Here is a 17,993-nt window from a genome sequence, read left to right on the forward strand (position 1 = left end):
ACGCGGCCTGGTTCGCTCTCGCGATGCGCCACGCGTTGCCCTCGTTAGTCAGCGACTGAAACAGGGAAAATGATTCCCGTTTCTGCAGTAATACGTACAAGTACTATTCTAATAATAAACACAATTCATACGCAGTTTCCTCAATAAAAGCAACACAAATAAACGAGATGGGCCATACGTTGTGTCGACTATGGCGATAAGCCGATGTCCGTATAAATTTGGGACACGGCAGGCAGCAACTTCCAACGAATTTTATACGTAATTTCGTACGGTTTCAAAACTTTTTCTCCCTCACGACCCGATAAAATAAATAAACGAAAAAAATGTACCGCTTACAATTTTTTGCTGTTCGTGCAATTAAATTTCTGTATCAGACGTTTATTTCTCTTCGCAACACATTTTGTATACAGTAACATATACCACTGAATGTAATTGCTAAATTATATCGTTGTACGACACATAGTTCAGAAGGTACAGCGTCATAAATATTGAGATGTGTGAGAAACTAGCTTTTTTTGGGTCTTATGCGTAACGTGAAATACTTAACACATTAACTCATTTGTAAAGTATGAGATGTTTGAAGCTGTTTTATACACTGGAGTTCATTTCTCTAAGGAATTTGGAATTGGTAGGGAGAGGGGGGGGGGGGGGGTTTGCTGGTAATACCTTGAGTACCACGCTTTCCTGGTTTCTTTTTGTATGACGCTTCTTATCACACCACACATAATTTTAACTGCCTACTCATTGACTAGTGTTCCTCACACCATTTTCCTTCAGGAAGCAGATATCGCGAGCTCGAATCGCCAGTGAACTACACTGCTCGTCATTGAACCTGCTACACCAGGAAGGACAGCGAATAACAAAATTTTACTTACTGCGTGGGTATAGTACAGTAGGAACAAAACATTACTGTACTTGTAGGTGGTTTTGGACTGTGCAGGGTTGCTCCAGTAGCAAGACTGACTAAGCCAGCTCTCCATTGAGCTGCACTTGGCCTGAATAACACTGCTGAATCAGCTTTGAAGAGCACCCAGGATGAAGCAATATTTCTGTGTAGGGTTGGGTTGTGGCGGTATGTCGTGGAGAGGATGCCAGCCGATGGCACCTCAAATAAACATAAAAATAGTGTTTTATTAAAGTCCATGCGACTACGCTCGTAGCATCGTGTTTCGTTGTCCACGACCGCTCTCAGAATGTGGTGAGGATGTCACGTGGTGTGTGGCGGCGGCTAGCTGCAGGATAGTGGGCGTTGATGTCTGCACCCGTGAATGCTGACACAGGCCGGCCGGGTGGCCGAGCGGTTCTAGGCGCTACAGTCTGGAACCGCGCGACCGCTGCGGTCGCAGGTTCGAATCCTGCCACGGGCATGGATGTGTGTGATGTCCTTAGGCTAGTTAGGGGACTGATGACCTCAGAAGTTAAGTCCCATAGAGCTCAGAGGCATTTTTGCTGACACAGGCAGCTCTCTAAGCGGCGCACACTGTTTAGGTGCAGAGTAGCTGCTCGCAGTGCGGAAGACTGCCATAATATTTCCAGGAGATGACAGCATCCGGTGCTGGATCTCGTTGTGAGTGGCAGTGCATGGCGCCAAGGCGCCCTTACCAGCGCAGAATTGTGGGTGGACCTACCTGCTGCCTTCCAGGGTAGGAGTCTGATTGCTATGGAGTTAACCTGAAGGTGGCCCGCCAGTGGAGAGGTACCAAGTCGAGGAAGTAGGACTCGGTACTAGAAGATGGCACGATGATTAAGGCTGTTCAGTATTGTTCTGGTGCCTGGCATGGCCCTCTCATTATGGTAGTCGCTTTCGGGCTGCTGATATTTCTGCTAAAAATTACAGTCATTTATAAGGTTTAGAGGCACAATTTTTGTGGCGACGCACTGCATCCAGCCCTGTTCGGAGCAACTAATTCGTGGCCCAGCGATTTAGAAACTGCTCGGCTCGGTGTGTAAGAGCCGAGTCTTACCACAGTACTGGCAAGCTTGCAGTGCTTGGCCTGGCCCGTTGCGTAGTACATAAACTTCCATGTTGCTACAACCGGCATGTCGTCACCTCAGCACTCGGCGGTCGCCTGAGGCTCCTTCAACTGCTGCGGCTGAACTGTCAGATTCCGCAGTTTCGCCCAAAAAATAGTTGCGATGTTACAACATCTTCCTCCTTCGAGACATTCGTCCCTGAGTCTCTATCCTGGATTGGTCTCCTACAAAACTCTGCGTAAATAGACAAAAAATGTTCTATTTACAATTTTTTTCTCAAATACTAGGCGGCCTCTATAACTTTGTACCCTCTGGCTCCTAGCTCATACTTACTCACTCCATAATTATTCCAAATCTTCATCACAACTAATAGTTTAGAACTCCCTCTGTCATTTTTAACAGATGAACAGTCCTCATAAATACAACAATCCGCCTCACAACGGCTATTGTCATCTTGCGTTAGACATGTTACGATGTAACCTCTGCTTGTGTCGGCCGCAACCCCTGCTCAATAGTGCCTTTATTATCACTATTTGTGAGGTAATGATGTTGCACACAACATTTGTCTCTTACTACTCACTTAAAAACTAAAATAATACCCCAAAGTTTTTCTCTCTATATTTTTCTTAACAAATCCCCTTTAACCATACGTGGTCTGATTCTATCATCTCTTATACTCAGTTTCTTTTTTGTCTGTCTTGTGGGGCGGCGGGTGGAAAACTTTCTATTGTTGCCGTTCTCAACACAGGCTCTCTAACTATAATGTTGGCAACCAGAAAGTGATTCACAAAAACGTGATGCCTTAATTAATGTTCAATGTGCCCACTCTGATGGACAAATAAAGTTATTGATCATTGAAGTTCATTACGCTGAGGATTTAGGATGATGTCTGGGATTCATAGAAAATGCAGTTAACTATAATAATTTTCACTATATTCTGAAAACGATAAAGTGTAAAGATCCAGACTAATGCTTACCCAAGCAATGCTACTATCAGCTCTTGTACTATCAGAGCTGTTCAGAGTCTATTACGTGGATCCTATTATCCCTAGATAACGAAACTGTTCAATAATCGTTATCGATGTAAATGTTCAAAGTGAATGCTCTCCAAAATTTGATGTTAATACTCATCAAACGCCAAACTAGTAATGGTAGAAGGTCTGTCCTGTGGCGACAAGTGAAAATACAACATAAGCAAACTGAGAATAAATCACTGAGGTCGTTCCGCAATTAAAATTTTACCACAATGCAAACTCATTGTTGCGTGCATCCCGAGTTAGGTAATACAGCATCCAAGGCTGTTCCTTGCAACTGCACAGTCGTGACGCGGCTTCCGACACGAAGTGCTCGCTGATACGAATCTAGAAGAGAACTGGGGGCTTGAATCCAGCTCGCAGTGCTCTTATTTATATAGCCGCGGTGCGGACCGCCGAAAGCGCAGCCGACAAAATTTGCTTTCCTGACTAGCCGCTGGGGCTAGTAGAGCACCACTTCAAGTTACTAAGTACTTAATTGCTTCATTCGCTGAAGGCCGATGAAGCTCTCAGTTTAATTGTGCAATCCGTATACAGGTAAGTATCTATAATAAAATTCTGATGTGGCTAGGTTAAATACTTTTGGCGAGAGAATTATTTTAGTTGCACTGCACGCAATAGATGAGCTCTGAAATTGCCCTTTGGATAGACGCTACAGCTATAGTTTTATAGCTACCTTTTGGAAACTTCTCACATCTTTGTTATTATAGCGTATCTCCATTCTACCTAAATCCAAACATCCTAGCTTTATCTAATCACTTACTTAATCTACCTCGCTTACCTACTTTTAGGATACAAAAACAGAAAATCATGAATTTCAACCAAAATATTACTTTGTGAGATCCAGCATGCTGTTTCCATTAAATTACAATGAAAAGGAATCCGAATATAAGTTTTGAAGTTTCTAGCTCCTTCGTATTGCGCCGATGATTTTTACGTACAACGTCCAAATTTGGAAAACCGTTAAAGGTACTAAACTGAAACCTAACACATTATCATCTTAGCATCACTCCTGACATGCTATTAACTTTTCAGATTATTTACTTTACTTTTAAGGTATTGCGCAACATTCATGACGTCATAGCTAGTTACAGTGGACTAGGCTGGCACACAATGGAAAGCATATGAATTCTATACGGCGTGAGTAGGCTGCTTCCCTACAGTCTAGTGGTTGTTTTGGAACATCACTCAGATCTTTCCCCCGCTACAGATTTTCTCCCCGTCCTTTCCCTGAAAATATATTCCCAAATATATCCTCACACATGAACTACATATTCAACAATGAAATCCGCCAACAGAGGTGCAGTTGAGATGCTCTTTTATTTTTTTCTTACTACCTGTTTCAACATTCCATTATGACGTCTTCAGGTCCCATATCCATATCTCAAAAATAAACGATATTGGCATACTGGGTCATATGTTCCTAGATGTCGTGAATTCTAAACCATATACAAAGTACTTCCTTCAAAGCACTCTTGGAGATCTTCAAAGGAAGCACTTGCGATACGGTTTAGAATTCACGACATCCAGGAACATATGGCCCAGCATGCCAATATCGTTTATTTTTTAGAGGTTAATGTGGGGCCTGAAGATGGCATAATGGAATACCGAAACCAACAGTAAAAATGAAATAAAAGAACATCTCAACTGCACAGCTGTTGTCGAATTTCATTGTTAAGTACTTTACCAACCGCTGTCCCTCTCCCACAATGGATCAACAAAGACGGAACTACATATGCTACTACCACTCACAATACGTCGATAGATAGCCCCACTTATCCGTCTCACTATAGTACAAGGCACAAACTCAATTTCTCTCGGAATGCATGGAGTTCTGTTATCCGTGTTCCGCTGCTTGGGGTAGCCACGCATTCTGAGGCCACGGTCTGCGCGGCTCACCCCATCGGACGTTCGAGTCCTCCCTCGGGTATGAGTGTGTGTGTTGACTTTAGCGTAATTAGTTTAAGTTAAATTAAGTAATGTGTAAACCTAGGGACCGATGACTTCAGCCATTTGGTCCCAAAGGAACTTAACACAAATTTCTAAAAAGCAACTTCCTTGTGCCTTATTGCACTATATTATACGACTTCAGCCTCAGTGGTTTTCTTCGCAGTTTACTCGATTTATCACTTAAGGTATTCGAACCTCCATGCGATAGTTTCCACTAGCTGGAACGTCGTCCCTCTAATTTTCACCGAAAGCCAGCTTTGGCGTGATGTTGAGACACTAGTTAGTCTTAGGTTTGATCGTACCCTTCACCCATATTGCGACACCCTGCACATCATACAGTGGATGCGTTGTAAAACAGCTCGCAGCGATTGTCAGCAGCTTGATTGGTTGGAGGGTTGATTTGGGGGAAGGGACCAAACAGCGAGGTCATCGGTCCCATCGGGTTAGGGAAAGAAGTCGGCCGTGCCCTTTAAAGGGACCGTCTCGCCATTTGGCTGAAGCGATTTTGAGGAAATCACGGAAAACCTAAATCAGGATGGCCGGATGCGGGTTTGAACCGTCGTCCTTCCGAATCGTGTCCAGTGTACTAACCACTGCGCCACCTCGCTCGATCAGCAGCTTGTTCTGGAAGCCCGTGACCCAGTGCTCCTGCTACGGTTAGACTCCGAACATCTGACATGCACTCCTCAAAAGATTCTGCCTTGTCTGCCCGATCGTTAACTTTACGAACACGTCTCCTCTTCCTTTTCCTGCGTTCACCCTTCTTCTGAGGGAGAAAATGTGTCGGTACCGTTTCTTCCACAATATCTGCAGAGAAACTGTCAACATCAACAGCTTCCTGTGCAGTTCCCGGAGTATCTAAAATATCATCGTCGGCTACGATTCCACTCTGCATGACATAAAAATCAGTAGCATATTTACGCTCCTCTACATCTGGACCTGACTCCACAGTCTATAAACAACACCCATTGTCACCCAGTGGGGCAAATTCTACTGCACTTAAATCACCCATGTCGCTGTTTGTTGAGTCGCCCGCAGAACGAGGTCTCACTCAAATGCTGGAATCTCACTACGCCACTCGCTGCCAGACACGTCAACTAATCGGAAACGTCGGAATAGACACGCCCCCATGTTTTTCCTTATGGGGCCGCAGATGGAAAGTTATTTATGTCGGAGTGGATTGCCGTTCAGCCAGTCTTTATGTAATCATCACTTACGACGACAATGTCGTCATAGCACAGATCCGGCTGCATGCTAATAGAACAGCTATTCAGAACTTATTATCAAGTTACAGACAGTTAGACTCTGGTGTGAAGTTATCTTTCTATAATTAACGAAGTGTTAAATATTGTGTCAGCTACAGTATCATCAATGAGGACAATTGTTTCCAAAGTTAAATAGTTTCCATCCTCAGGCATTAATAAATTACTAATAAAAATTGTGTGTGTTGTAATATCTACTAGACTTTCTCGTGAAATAATCTAGACTTGCTACAATATGTCATACTACCCACTTATTCGCTCCTGTACAGCACATACTTACTTCGTCAGACGCTATAGCTATTTCATACTTACTACTCCACATGGTATCTGAGCTGATGCTTCTAACTCCCACTCATGTCAACAACGTTAGTGCAGCCCGCACTGAGTAAACTCTCAGGAATATGCACTTTCCTGGGAGTCATTACTGTTATCTTAACTGCCCATTGTTAGAATAGTCCAACCAAACGTTAAATTTTAGCCCTGCTCCCCACAGAGTTGACAGCTTTAACTATACCAACGGTAGGTGAATACCTTACGTGAACAGATAACCTATCCATAGGTTGTTCCCCTCCATTTCAACTTTCTTCTTCTCCATTATCTTTGTTTCCTCTCCATTCTTCCTTTCCCTCTGAGCCTCCTTCCTTGTTTCTTCAAACCTCCTCCGCAAATCATCCTCATATTCCGGAGAATTGCGAAAAACTATTTCCTTCTCCCTTGCGCGAAGTGCTTTCAGCCTTTTAGACAACTTTGCATTGTCCACTCGTATCTTATCCACCTCGTCACTTACACCCTTTAATATTTCCTCCCTGATAGACCCCCGTAACTCTGAAAACTCCGCTCCTGTGGTATTGTCCAAACGTAATTCCCCTTTGTCTGTTACGAAAATATAAAAGGCAAAGACACCCAAACGTGGTATTATTTCAACACTTCTCACTACTTTACATGTTTACATAACGAGGCGTATTCCTCGTTCAACACCACTGCCCGTTATGGGCGGCGCAGATAACACACATTTTCTACAGTTCTGAGATTCTGGCGTCGTGAAAAATCTATTCAACAAATAGAACAAAACAGCAAAACAAAATCACATTACGAGAACTAAAGAGCGGCTACACGTATTTTCTACTGTATATACTGAAAACAATGAAAACTCCTTGGAGCCCTCAACTTCACCTCCTGAATCGCTACATAATAGCATATACTGCTAAACTAACATTCTTATATACACACGCACAGAAATGTGTCGGCGACTAGATGCCACATACTCTGACTCTACATGATACTCACAGTCAAATAAAACAAACAAAAAGACTGCACTCAACCGACCGAATGTTGTCGTAACTGCAGCCCTGGTGTGGTCGAGTCATCTTCCGTATCCACGTACGGCGGTTGTAGGAGTCGTCTTCTACATCTGTGAATGGCGGATGTAGGCGTTGTTGATCTCTCTTCTGGGACCAACTTAGGTGGACCCGGGGTGGAGGGCAACTTCTGTACAGGGTTGGGTTGTGGCGGTTCGTCGTGGAGAGAAAAATGGTTCAAATGGCTCTAAGCACTATGGGACTTAACATCTGAGGTCATCAGTCATTTATACTTAGAACTACTTAAACCTTACTAACCTAAAGACATCATACATATCCATGCTCGAGGCAGGATTCGAACCTGCGACCGTAGCAGCAGCGTGGTTATGGACTGAAGTGCCTAAAACCGCTCGGTCGCTCGGTCACAGTGGACCGGTCGCAGGTTCGAATCCTGCCTCGGGCATGGGTGTGTGTGATGTCCTTAGGTTAGTTAGGTTTAAGTAGTTCTAAGTTCTAGGGGACTGATGACCTCAGTAGTTAAATCCCATAGTGCTCATTTGAACCACAGTGGCCGGCGGTCGTGGAGAGAATGCAGGCCAATTGCAACCAAGATAAACAAACTGCCTTTAGTCAAAGTTGCATGTGCCAGTGCGTTTCCCCAGTTGCGCCCCGTATAGTCGCTAGAATTATTTACCATTCATCTCTGGTCCTCTTGGGTCCTTCCCACGTCACGTGTATCAGGCAGCGTTATTTATCGCCGTGTTCAGGGGTCATAGCGTTCTGGCTCATTATATTATGTGTAGCCCCAGTACATTGCTAGACGGCAAACATTCAGAACCATCTTTGTGGTGTCCCTAAGTCGATTAAGGTGAAGTGTGGGATGTTTCCTGTAAAATAAACACGACTTATTTCCATCCCATCGTCAACATTCCGTGTGGCTAGCTAGCATTGCTGACTCTCGATCACGGTTCACTGGGTTAGATTCCAGGCCGGATCGGGATTTTCCCCGCTCGGGACTGGATGTGTATGCTGTCCTCATCAGCATTTCATCATCATCGATGCGCAAGTCACCGAAATGGTTTCCAATAAGAAGACTTGCAGCAGGGGGCCGAACCTGCCTTTCCTTTTTTTTCATCACCATACTTGATCTACGCTTGTTTGTCCACCCGTTACTTCCTCCTCGACGAGACCTTAAATCTCCTATTGATTCTTCCGTACAACACGATTTAACAGTAGAACATGCACTAAGCACTGTTCTGCACACATGCTGATTGCTGACCAAAGAGATTAGGGTGGCTGCACATACATGTCGGCTGGACGCACATAATGTGGGAAACTTCTGCAAGGCTTGTATTGTTGTATGGGCAGATGACACCGCACAAGCTCCTCAAAAAGAAAGACTGCTTGTGACATCTATGTCTGAGGAACATAAAGGTTGAATCGGTTTTGGGTGAATCTTGTGAACTTTACTTGGCGTGCTAGTGTTTGTTACATTTCATTACGTGGGACTCACGGTCTACCGGTAATTATATTTTAATTCGATTGCTGGAGAGCAGCTGACGCTCCGTCTATTTATAAATTTGCTGTTGTATGTAGTTCTTTCACTGAGGGTTGTGTCCTGCTCTATGCCCATGTTGCGCCTAAGATTTTCACTTTGTACTTTGTTTTGTTGTTGAGTGTATTAAATAATCCTTATTACTTTTATTTGACTCATCACTCATCAGCCTTCTGATTGGTCTGGCGGGGCGCGCCACCAATTCCTCTCCTGTGCAAACATCTTCATCTAAAAGCAGCACTTGCAACCTACGTCCTCAATTATTTGCTGGTTGAATTCCAATCGCTGTCCTCCTCAATAGTTTTTGCTCTCTACAGCTCCCTCTAGTGCCACTAAAGTAGTTCCCTGATATGTTAACAGATTTCCTACCACCTTGTAACTTCTTCTTGTCAGTGTTTTCCATAAATTCCCTTCTTCGTCGATCCTCCGGAGAATTTCCTCATCCCTTACCTAATTTTCAACATTCCTCTGTAGCACCACACCTAAAATGTTTAGATTCTCTTCTTTACCGATTTTTCCACGGTCTATATTTCACTATCATACAGCACTGTGCTCCAAACTTACTTACTTACTCCTCGGCGCTACAGCCCATGTAAGGCCTTGGCCCCTCTGATGATCACAGCCCAATCCTGGCGATTTTCTGCTCATTTCCTCAATCTCCTGACTCCAATCGTTCTTAAATCATTTTCCACATCCTCCAACCATCGTTTCCGGAGTCTCCCTTTGCTCCTTTTGCCACCTGGATTTCCTGTGTAAACCTTTTTGACAGCTCGATCCTCTGACATCCGCTCCACATGGCCCAGTCATCTTATTCTGTTACGCTTAATTTCAGTCACCAAGTCAGGATTTCTATACGGTTCTTCCAATTCCTTGTTTCTCCTTATCCTCCATTGCCCCGCCTCATACACGGCTCCAAAAATCTTTCTTAATATTTTCCTCTCCCATCTTCTCAAGAGCTCTTCTTCTGCTACAGTCATTGTCCATGTTTCTGAGTCATACATTACCACCGGTCTTATGACTGTTCGATAGACAGTCACCTTCGATTTTCTGCTCAGGCTACGTGGCTGAAGGATCTTGGTCAAGGCCCAGTAAGCTCTATTTCCTGCAGCTATCCTAGATTTTATTCCTTTTCTCCAACACTATGTTGAAGAGTAGCGTGGGTAATACATCACGCTGTCTTAACCCTTAATTTACCTCAAATTCTTTAGAAAGTTTTCCTTCTACCTTTACCTGGCATTTTGTGCTGGTGAGGATCATTTGTACCAGTTCGATAAGTTTACTTGGGAAACTCCAATCTTGCTCCAAACGTACATTCTGAGAAATTCAGAAATTTCTTCCTCAAATTAAGGCGTATGTTTGATACTAGTAGACTTCTCTTGGCCAGGACTGCCCTTTCTTCCAGTGCTAAACTACTTTTTACGTCCCCCTTGCTCCGACCGTCATGGTTTATTTTGCTGCCTAGGTAACAGAATTCCTTAACTTCATCTACTTCGTGATCACCAATTCTGATGTTAAGTTTCTCGCTGTCCTCATTCCTTATACTTCTCATTACTTTCGTCTCTAATTTACTCGCAGTCCATACTCCTTAGAAAACCACACATGCTAGTTAAAAGTTTGTTTATTTCATTGTGGTCCTGGAAATATGTTACAAATGTAGCAATTATTAGGATCACCCCAAATTACCGTCGTTCTTTTTGTAGCAAACCCAAAGAGCAAAACACATTGTTTTACTTGCTTGTTCCTGTGGTAAGGAATCGATTTATCTTCGTATATGCATACAGATTGAAGGCATTATATAGCTGACAAAACATACTGGTACTCGTCCTGCGTCAGTTGCTACTATATCAATTATCAGAGCCGTGAAGTACAGCGCTTTCTGTTAATTGTCTTAACAACTACTCTATCTCAATCATCTTGTAAATATTTAGCAAATTAATTGTAATCGGTAGGAGCAACAGCTTAGAATGAGGTTGGTGTTATCTTGGGAATTCGCTTTTCGTGACGCCTTGAGCAGGGCATTCACGCCACGAAGTAATCCGTCTCCGATGACAGACTGACGACGAGAGAAACGTGGCAGACTGTGGCTGTTGTTAGCAAGTGCTACCCTAAACGGGTCTCTATTTGAGGTACTGAACCGCTCCGTAGATCACGGAACGCCGAGGTTGTAACGAGATTGCTGTAATTGAAGAAATTTACCTGCCAGGAGTACTGCGCAGTATGTTCTATTATAGAAAGGATACCTGCAATCAAGAAATAATAGCTGCAGCAGAGGTTGATTTACTAGCCGCCAGTTGCAAACCGTGACACAGTGGGACACATCACGCTAACTTGGAACCAAACTGTAGTAACAGCCGTGGCTTTCAGGACGCAGGTTCTGAACCACTGGTCTGCAACAGATAATAAATTCATGAATTATGGACCACCATCAGCTGCATACTGGAATAACGACAGTGAAAATCTGTGCCGGACCGTGATTCGAACCCAGGTTTCCTACCTGGACGCCTAAGACCACGCGACTACCACGCGCGACGATGGTGATTGAATGTATCACTATAGCAAGCAGCAATCTACTAATACCAGTATTGCTGTCTCTTGTTTTGATCAGTACCGAGGTGGAATCTTCCTATACGTTGGTCAGGGGCCTGAAGATGGCGAAGTAAAGTGCCTAATCTGGTAGCCAAATAAAATAAGAGGCGTATTCCGAAAGTAAGGTCCGATCGTCCACGAAATGGATACCACAGTGAAAATCAAAAGTGTTTTACGAGGTGTGGCTAGAAAAAAACCGGACTAGTACTGGTGAAACAATAAAACGAATGCAATAAGGCTGAAAGTCGCGTGGCCTGTCACGTGACTCTCGCTCCGCCTACTACTCGAGTTTCATCTGCCTCCTGCACTCGGTCTGCCCGTGGCGTCTGTTTTAAGTAGTTGACGTTTTGTCTGTGCGTCGGAAAATGTTGAGTGTACAGAAAGAACAGCGTGTTAACATCAAATTTTGTTTCAAACTAGGAAAATCTGCAAGTGAAACGTTTGTAATGTTACAACAAGTGTACGGCGATGATTGTTTATCGCGAACACAAGTGTTTGATTGGTTTAAACGATTTAAAGATGGCCGCGAAGACACCAGTGATGACACTCGCACTGGCAGACCATTGTCAGCAAAAACTGATGCAAACATTGAAAAAATCGGTAAACTTGTTCGACACTTTCCTTGTCAACTCCTGTTAACTCAGACACTGCTCTGATTGTTAAACGGCGATCTTGTCGAACAAGTTTACCGATTTTTTCAATGTTTGCATCAGTTTTTGCTGACAATGGTCTGCCAGTGCGAGTGTCATCACTGGTGTCTTCGCGGCCATCTTTAAATCGTTTAAACCACTCAAACACTTGTGTTCGCGATAAACAATCATCGCCGTACACTTGTTGTAACATTACAAACGTTTCACTTGCAGATTTTCCTAGTTTGAAACAAAATTTGATGTTAACACGCTGTTCTTTCTGTACACTCAACATTTTCCGACGCACAGACAAAACGTCAACTACTTAAAACAGACGCCACGGGCAGACTGAGTGCAGGAGGCAGATGAAACTCGAGCAGTAGGCGGAGCGAGAGTCACGTGACAGGCCACGCGACTTTCAGCCTTATTGCATTCGTTTTATTGTTTCACCAGTACTAGTCCGGTTTTTTTCTAGCCACACCTCGTAAAACACTTTTGATTTTCACTGTGGTATCCATTTCGTGGAAGATCGGACCTTACTTTCTGAATACGCCTCGTAAGTTTTGAAACAGGACGGCTGAAGCGTTTAATTTGACATTCTGTATCGAACAGCCGAGTACCTCAATCATCTATGAAAAGATGGACTTACAGAGTCTTACAGAATCATCAACAAACCGTCTTTAAGACGTAATTTGACGAGCGACATTCAAGAGCTTGTAGATACATGTGAAGCTGCTTGGAATTCGTATTTAATTCTTTTGGTATTTTATTATTGACCATTTTTTATTTCCTGTCAAACATTTCATCTGAAAACGACGTAGACACAAAGTGTTTCCCTTAGGCAGCATGCTAGGTCCGTATACATTATTGTTCAAGTGCATTAGTTAATGCACTAAATTGCATATTTCTGTATGATTAGCTATTCTCGGAGACGGAAAACGTTCCAAATACAGTTTTTTTAAAACGGAGGGAAATGCTCATCTATCGAGTAATGACATTTACAGTACTGGTTTCACGGGTAGCAATATTCCTAGATGGTAGATGGTACCTGCTGGTTATGTCTGATATGGATTCTTTTTATGACACTTTTCTGTAGACCGTCACTGAATTAAGTAATAGCTACGAAATTCTAATAAAACGCCCTGCTTTTACAAGACCTGACCGCGATAAGCAGTTCCCACTTTGAAATAGCCTTTCTTTGACTTCAACATACAGTTAAAATAAATTCTAACAATGAGCAACATTGACTTAAACCTTTTCTGATTTTGGCCTATTGAACTGTTCCATCAGTATTACTTACCCTTCTATTCCTGTAGTTGATACCTTTCTAGCTGTGAAAGGAAAACTAGTTTTTCAGTTCCATGTTTTCTAGAGCATACGCCAAATGTACTACTGCTGTGTATTTTTCGTTGCTTTTCCTATGTCTGCACTCTGTCATTAGCCTCCGTTTAAGACTGTACACACAGTTCATTACAATCAAAAGATAATCTACCAGTACATTTTAATACATTTTAATTCTTCCCTTCGATTGAGTAGTAGAGTATTCTTGTTAGTATTTATGATGCATGTGACACAAGACAGACTGTGTGGTAACGTTCTGCACGGGGTATATAGGGAAACAAGCTCTGAACTCTGCGGTGTAGCGTCCATCTTATTTCCTTCAGTATGTTGACAACGTCTTTTTGATATGTACCATATTGCAAAGCCCCTGTTGTTAAGAAGAACGATGCAAAGATGGAACTGCGTAATTTCTGAAGAGGACGATCTGCATTCTGAACTACAGTAGCTGTGACTCGTGTTCTGGGAAAATGACTACAACATGAGGGAAATTCTTCTTGCTGTTCTATGCGGTACTAATGGCTCCGAGCACTATGGGACTTAACATCTGAGGTCATAAGTCCCCTAGAACTCAGAACTACTTAAACCTAACTAACCTAAGGACATCACACACGTTCATCTCCGAGGCAGGAATCGAACCTGCGACCACTGCAGTCGCGCGGTTCCGGACTGAAGCGCCTAGAACCGCTCGGCTACAGCGGCCGACGTCTTATGCGGAAGTCCGTGATTTCACACTAAAATAAGGAAACGCTTCACATCGGATAAGGAGGAGACAGTTTTGCGCCGCCGCTATATTGGTATGAAAGAGGCACAAAGAAAATGTATCTTTCATCTCGTCCATGTCGTTCACGAGTGTCGAGTACTGATAACTTTGAAAAAATGAATGTCTTTACAGACTAAGAGGAGTAGACATGCTGCTTCTGGAGAATACAGAGACCACGTGAAGAAAACAGTGAAGTTGTGAGCACAAAGCTATCCCGATAGATGGTGTCCAAGACGAACGACAATTCAGCGAATGTACAAAAAATTATTATGGAAAGGCACTGGAACACGAGGCAGAGGGAAAGAAACTAGCCAGCAACGAGTGAAGCGTAAGAAATGTTCGACGTTTCTCATAATCTCCAGATTAAGTGTGATTCTGAACTACACTCCGGAAAAAAATAGTTCACCTGGAAAGACGACGTCTATTTTGTTCCGATGACGTCATATGCTACATGGGGTATATTAGATATACTGTTAATGGTTTCGACGTCGTCCACCAACAGATAGCGTAGTGGGATAGCTACCAGAGCGCCACCTGTGTCTACCCTTTGATATGGAATGCTCGCAGCCGGAAGGTTCAGTGCGGTGCAAACGTGTGAAGCAAACAGGCAGCCAAGCCTCGGAGTGGCAATCTTGCTTCCTAAAGCCAACTGACGGAGTTTGAAAGTGGTTCATTTGTGGTCTTCCAAATGGCCAGCTGGACCTTCCGGAGAACTGCCGCACGAGCTGGACGTGCTGCTTCAGTTGTGCAACGATGCTGGTATCAGTAGTCACGTGAACTTTCTCTCACACGTAGACGAGCTTCATGGCGACCACGGACCACAGACACCCGCCAGTACCGTCGTATTGTAAGGGCAGCAATGGCAGCTTGTAGAACTACCACAGCACAGATAAGAGGGCTCGTGAGTCCCGACGGGCGTTTCAGCAGGAGTCGATACCTGGTACCCCAGAACCGTTTGTGCTGTTGATCTGTGAGTGTAATCATGTCATGTACTCCATATGCACTGTTGCAACGATAAATCTTGAGTGAACCGGAAACCTCTGACAGGATGTACTAATTTTTTTCCGGCAGTGTAAATCAGCCCAGTGTTGTTCGCATTTTGCGCGCAACCATCTCCCATCCTTATGGGTCACTTTACCAGCAGATTAAGCTGCGGGATTACAGAAGATGCTTTCTGTCACCCATTCTGATGTCTCAGCAGAACAGTATACATATCACTTAAAAATGAAAGATGTAAGTTATTGAGAAGCCGTACTAGGTCAGGCAAGTGTATGTGATTGGCCCTTACTTCATTGAAGAATCGTAACGAGTAAAAGACATCCACAGTTTCCTATCGAAGCGCTACCGGCTCTCCTAAAGGCAGTATTACTTGAAATACCTAGATATTTGTGTTGAAAACAGGTGGATGCCTGGTTCACTACTCGCTTTTGGCTAGGAAGATGCTCACCCATCTCCTCCCTGCTTGCTAGTTAGGTCGTGACTGTGTTAACAACTGGTCTGCAGGTTCGCATAATTTGACGCCACTGGACTTTTTTTCTAGGGTAAACTCAAAGATGAAATCTATGCACAACTTCTAAAGGTACAAAATCATTTAAAACATCGCACTGTTGTAGCATGTGCAATGATATCGAAAGCATCTGTCCTGAAGGCCTCAATCCAGCGACTTAAAGGTGTATTACGGGAGTACCTGAGCATTTCGAAGACAGAAATGGAATTTTTAGGGGGTTTCTACGGCCACATTTCCTCTTCGTTGCTCTTGCAGGCGTAATTTTGCAATGTAAGTGTGTATCTTGACATTAAACTCAAACCGAAGTACGGTGTGTGGTAGAGGCTACCTCATGAATCACTGTTTACAGTACAAACAACATTCATCGCACTCGAGTTCGCTTGCCTCCAAAATTCCTCTACTTCTTATTGCCCGTTATTCCTTCGTGAAGTGCAGACTTGTCACTCCACCCTAAATTGTTATGCGTCACCAAGCAAACGCTGAGTTGCCTCCGTACTTTAATGTTGGCATTACACGCAAGGGCTGTAACCACGTATGTATTTGGCCCAAAGTTAAAAATGTAAGAGAAATCAGCAAACTAACATCAGTAATGGAAAACAGTATGCTGTTACACTAAGAGCTGAATAAACTACGTTGTGACTTAATCCATCCTTTTACAATTTACAATTCTGAAAAAGAACTACGTATGTATTTGGCCCAAAGTTAAAAATGTAAGAGAAATCAGCAAACTGACATCAGTAATGGAAAACAGTATGCTGTTACACTAAGAGTTGAATAAACTACGTTGTGACTTAATCCATCCTTTTACAATTTACAATTCTGAAAAAGAACTACGTATGTATTTGGCCCAAAGTTAAAAATGTAAGAGAAATCAGCAAACTAACATCAGTAATAGAAAACAGAATGCTGTTACACTAAGAGCTGAATAAACTACGTTGTGACTTAATCCATCCTTTTACAATTTACAATTCTGAAAAAGAAAGGTTGGAGCAAAGGTGGAACATTGGTTAATCCAACAAAACAACGTACACCTCATATGAACTTCTGAGCACCTGCCTTTTACACATGCGGCGACACATTGCTGTGTGAAACGACGAGAGTGACGCAGGGAGCCACGTTTTGGCACCATTACACACGAGGGTTGTAGGCACTTTTGAGCGAAATATCAAACTTCTGAACTCAAGGGGAGAAAACGACGGGGTTTCAGAGGAGTGAATTTATATTTCTTTTGTGCAGTGTACGTATTTCCCTCTTCGACGCCGCTGCAAAATCAGACATTTATGTTCGATATTGGAGAAAGTAATGCCGTATGAAATGACAAGCAGTAATTTAATCAAAGGTTTCTTTGTTTCAGATTCACTGTGCGGTTGCAGAATGTAACTGCGGAGGAGGATTCCAATTAACAAGGTAAGTGACAACGCCATTTAACTTACTCTAATGGTTTAGCACTGATGTTCAGAGGAAACGACATAATTCATTATCTTATACCATCGTGCTATCATGGTGGTGTTGATCTATTCGCTAGAAATGTTTGTATCTTAAAACGACGCTATGCTCTCGTAAGAGAAATGTGATATCTCAGTATAGAAGCCACTATACAGGGTGAATCACCTGAAACTTAGACCCCAAATATTACGGAAATGGAAAGTGATACTGATGTGTGGTTTTCACAGAATGGGATGGTATTCAGGTGCTCTGATTTTTAGCCAATCAACAGGTTGTAATAATGCTTAGAAAGTGTATTTTTTGTGTGAACTTCCTCTTTATTAAATGTAACAATGCTTATTGACATTAACAAACTACAAGTAAGGCCCTTTAGGATCTCAGCGGTGTTTGATGCAGGATTCTATTTCGGGTCGTTCACGAGATATCTTATTTTGAAAAGTTCCCACACCGACACCGGTTTGTGCCATTTAGCCTGCGTACTTGCTATAAACGGTGTTGTTACGTTTGCTTACAGAGTGTTTGTGTGTTCCTTGAGTACACTGCGGCTGGCTAGTCATTCAGTGTGTGCCAGTACAACCAGTAGGTTGTTAGTGGACGATGAGAATTACCAGTACAGAAATAACCGACATGCTCAAGGTGCATAAAGAGTGT

At 43.1% G+C, this 17,993-nt stretch overlaps 1 long non-coding RNA gene across 1 annotated transcript in view; it reads left to right on the forward strand.

Moving 5' to 3' along the window:
* Positions 1 to 17,306, forward strand: part of LOC126253235 (uncharacterized) — a 1,041,980-nt gene extending 1,024,674 nt beyond the window's left edge. The window contains exon 4 of the long non-coding RNA XR_007545925.1: positions 17,251 to 17,306. This is a non-coding gene — a long non-coding RNA (uncharacterized LOC126253235). The remainder of the gene's footprint in view (positions 1 to 17,250) is intronic.
* Positions 17,307 to 17,993: the final 687 nt, after the last annotated feature.

This window comes from Schistocerca nitens, chromosome 4 (genome assembly GCF_023898315.1).
Source record: "Schistocerca nitens isolate TAMUIC-IGC-003100 chromosome 4, iqSchNite1.1, whole genome shotgun sequence".
In the NCBI taxonomy this organism is placed as follows: Eukaryota; Metazoa; Arthropoda; class Insecta; order Orthoptera; family Acrididae; genus Schistocerca; species Schistocerca nitens.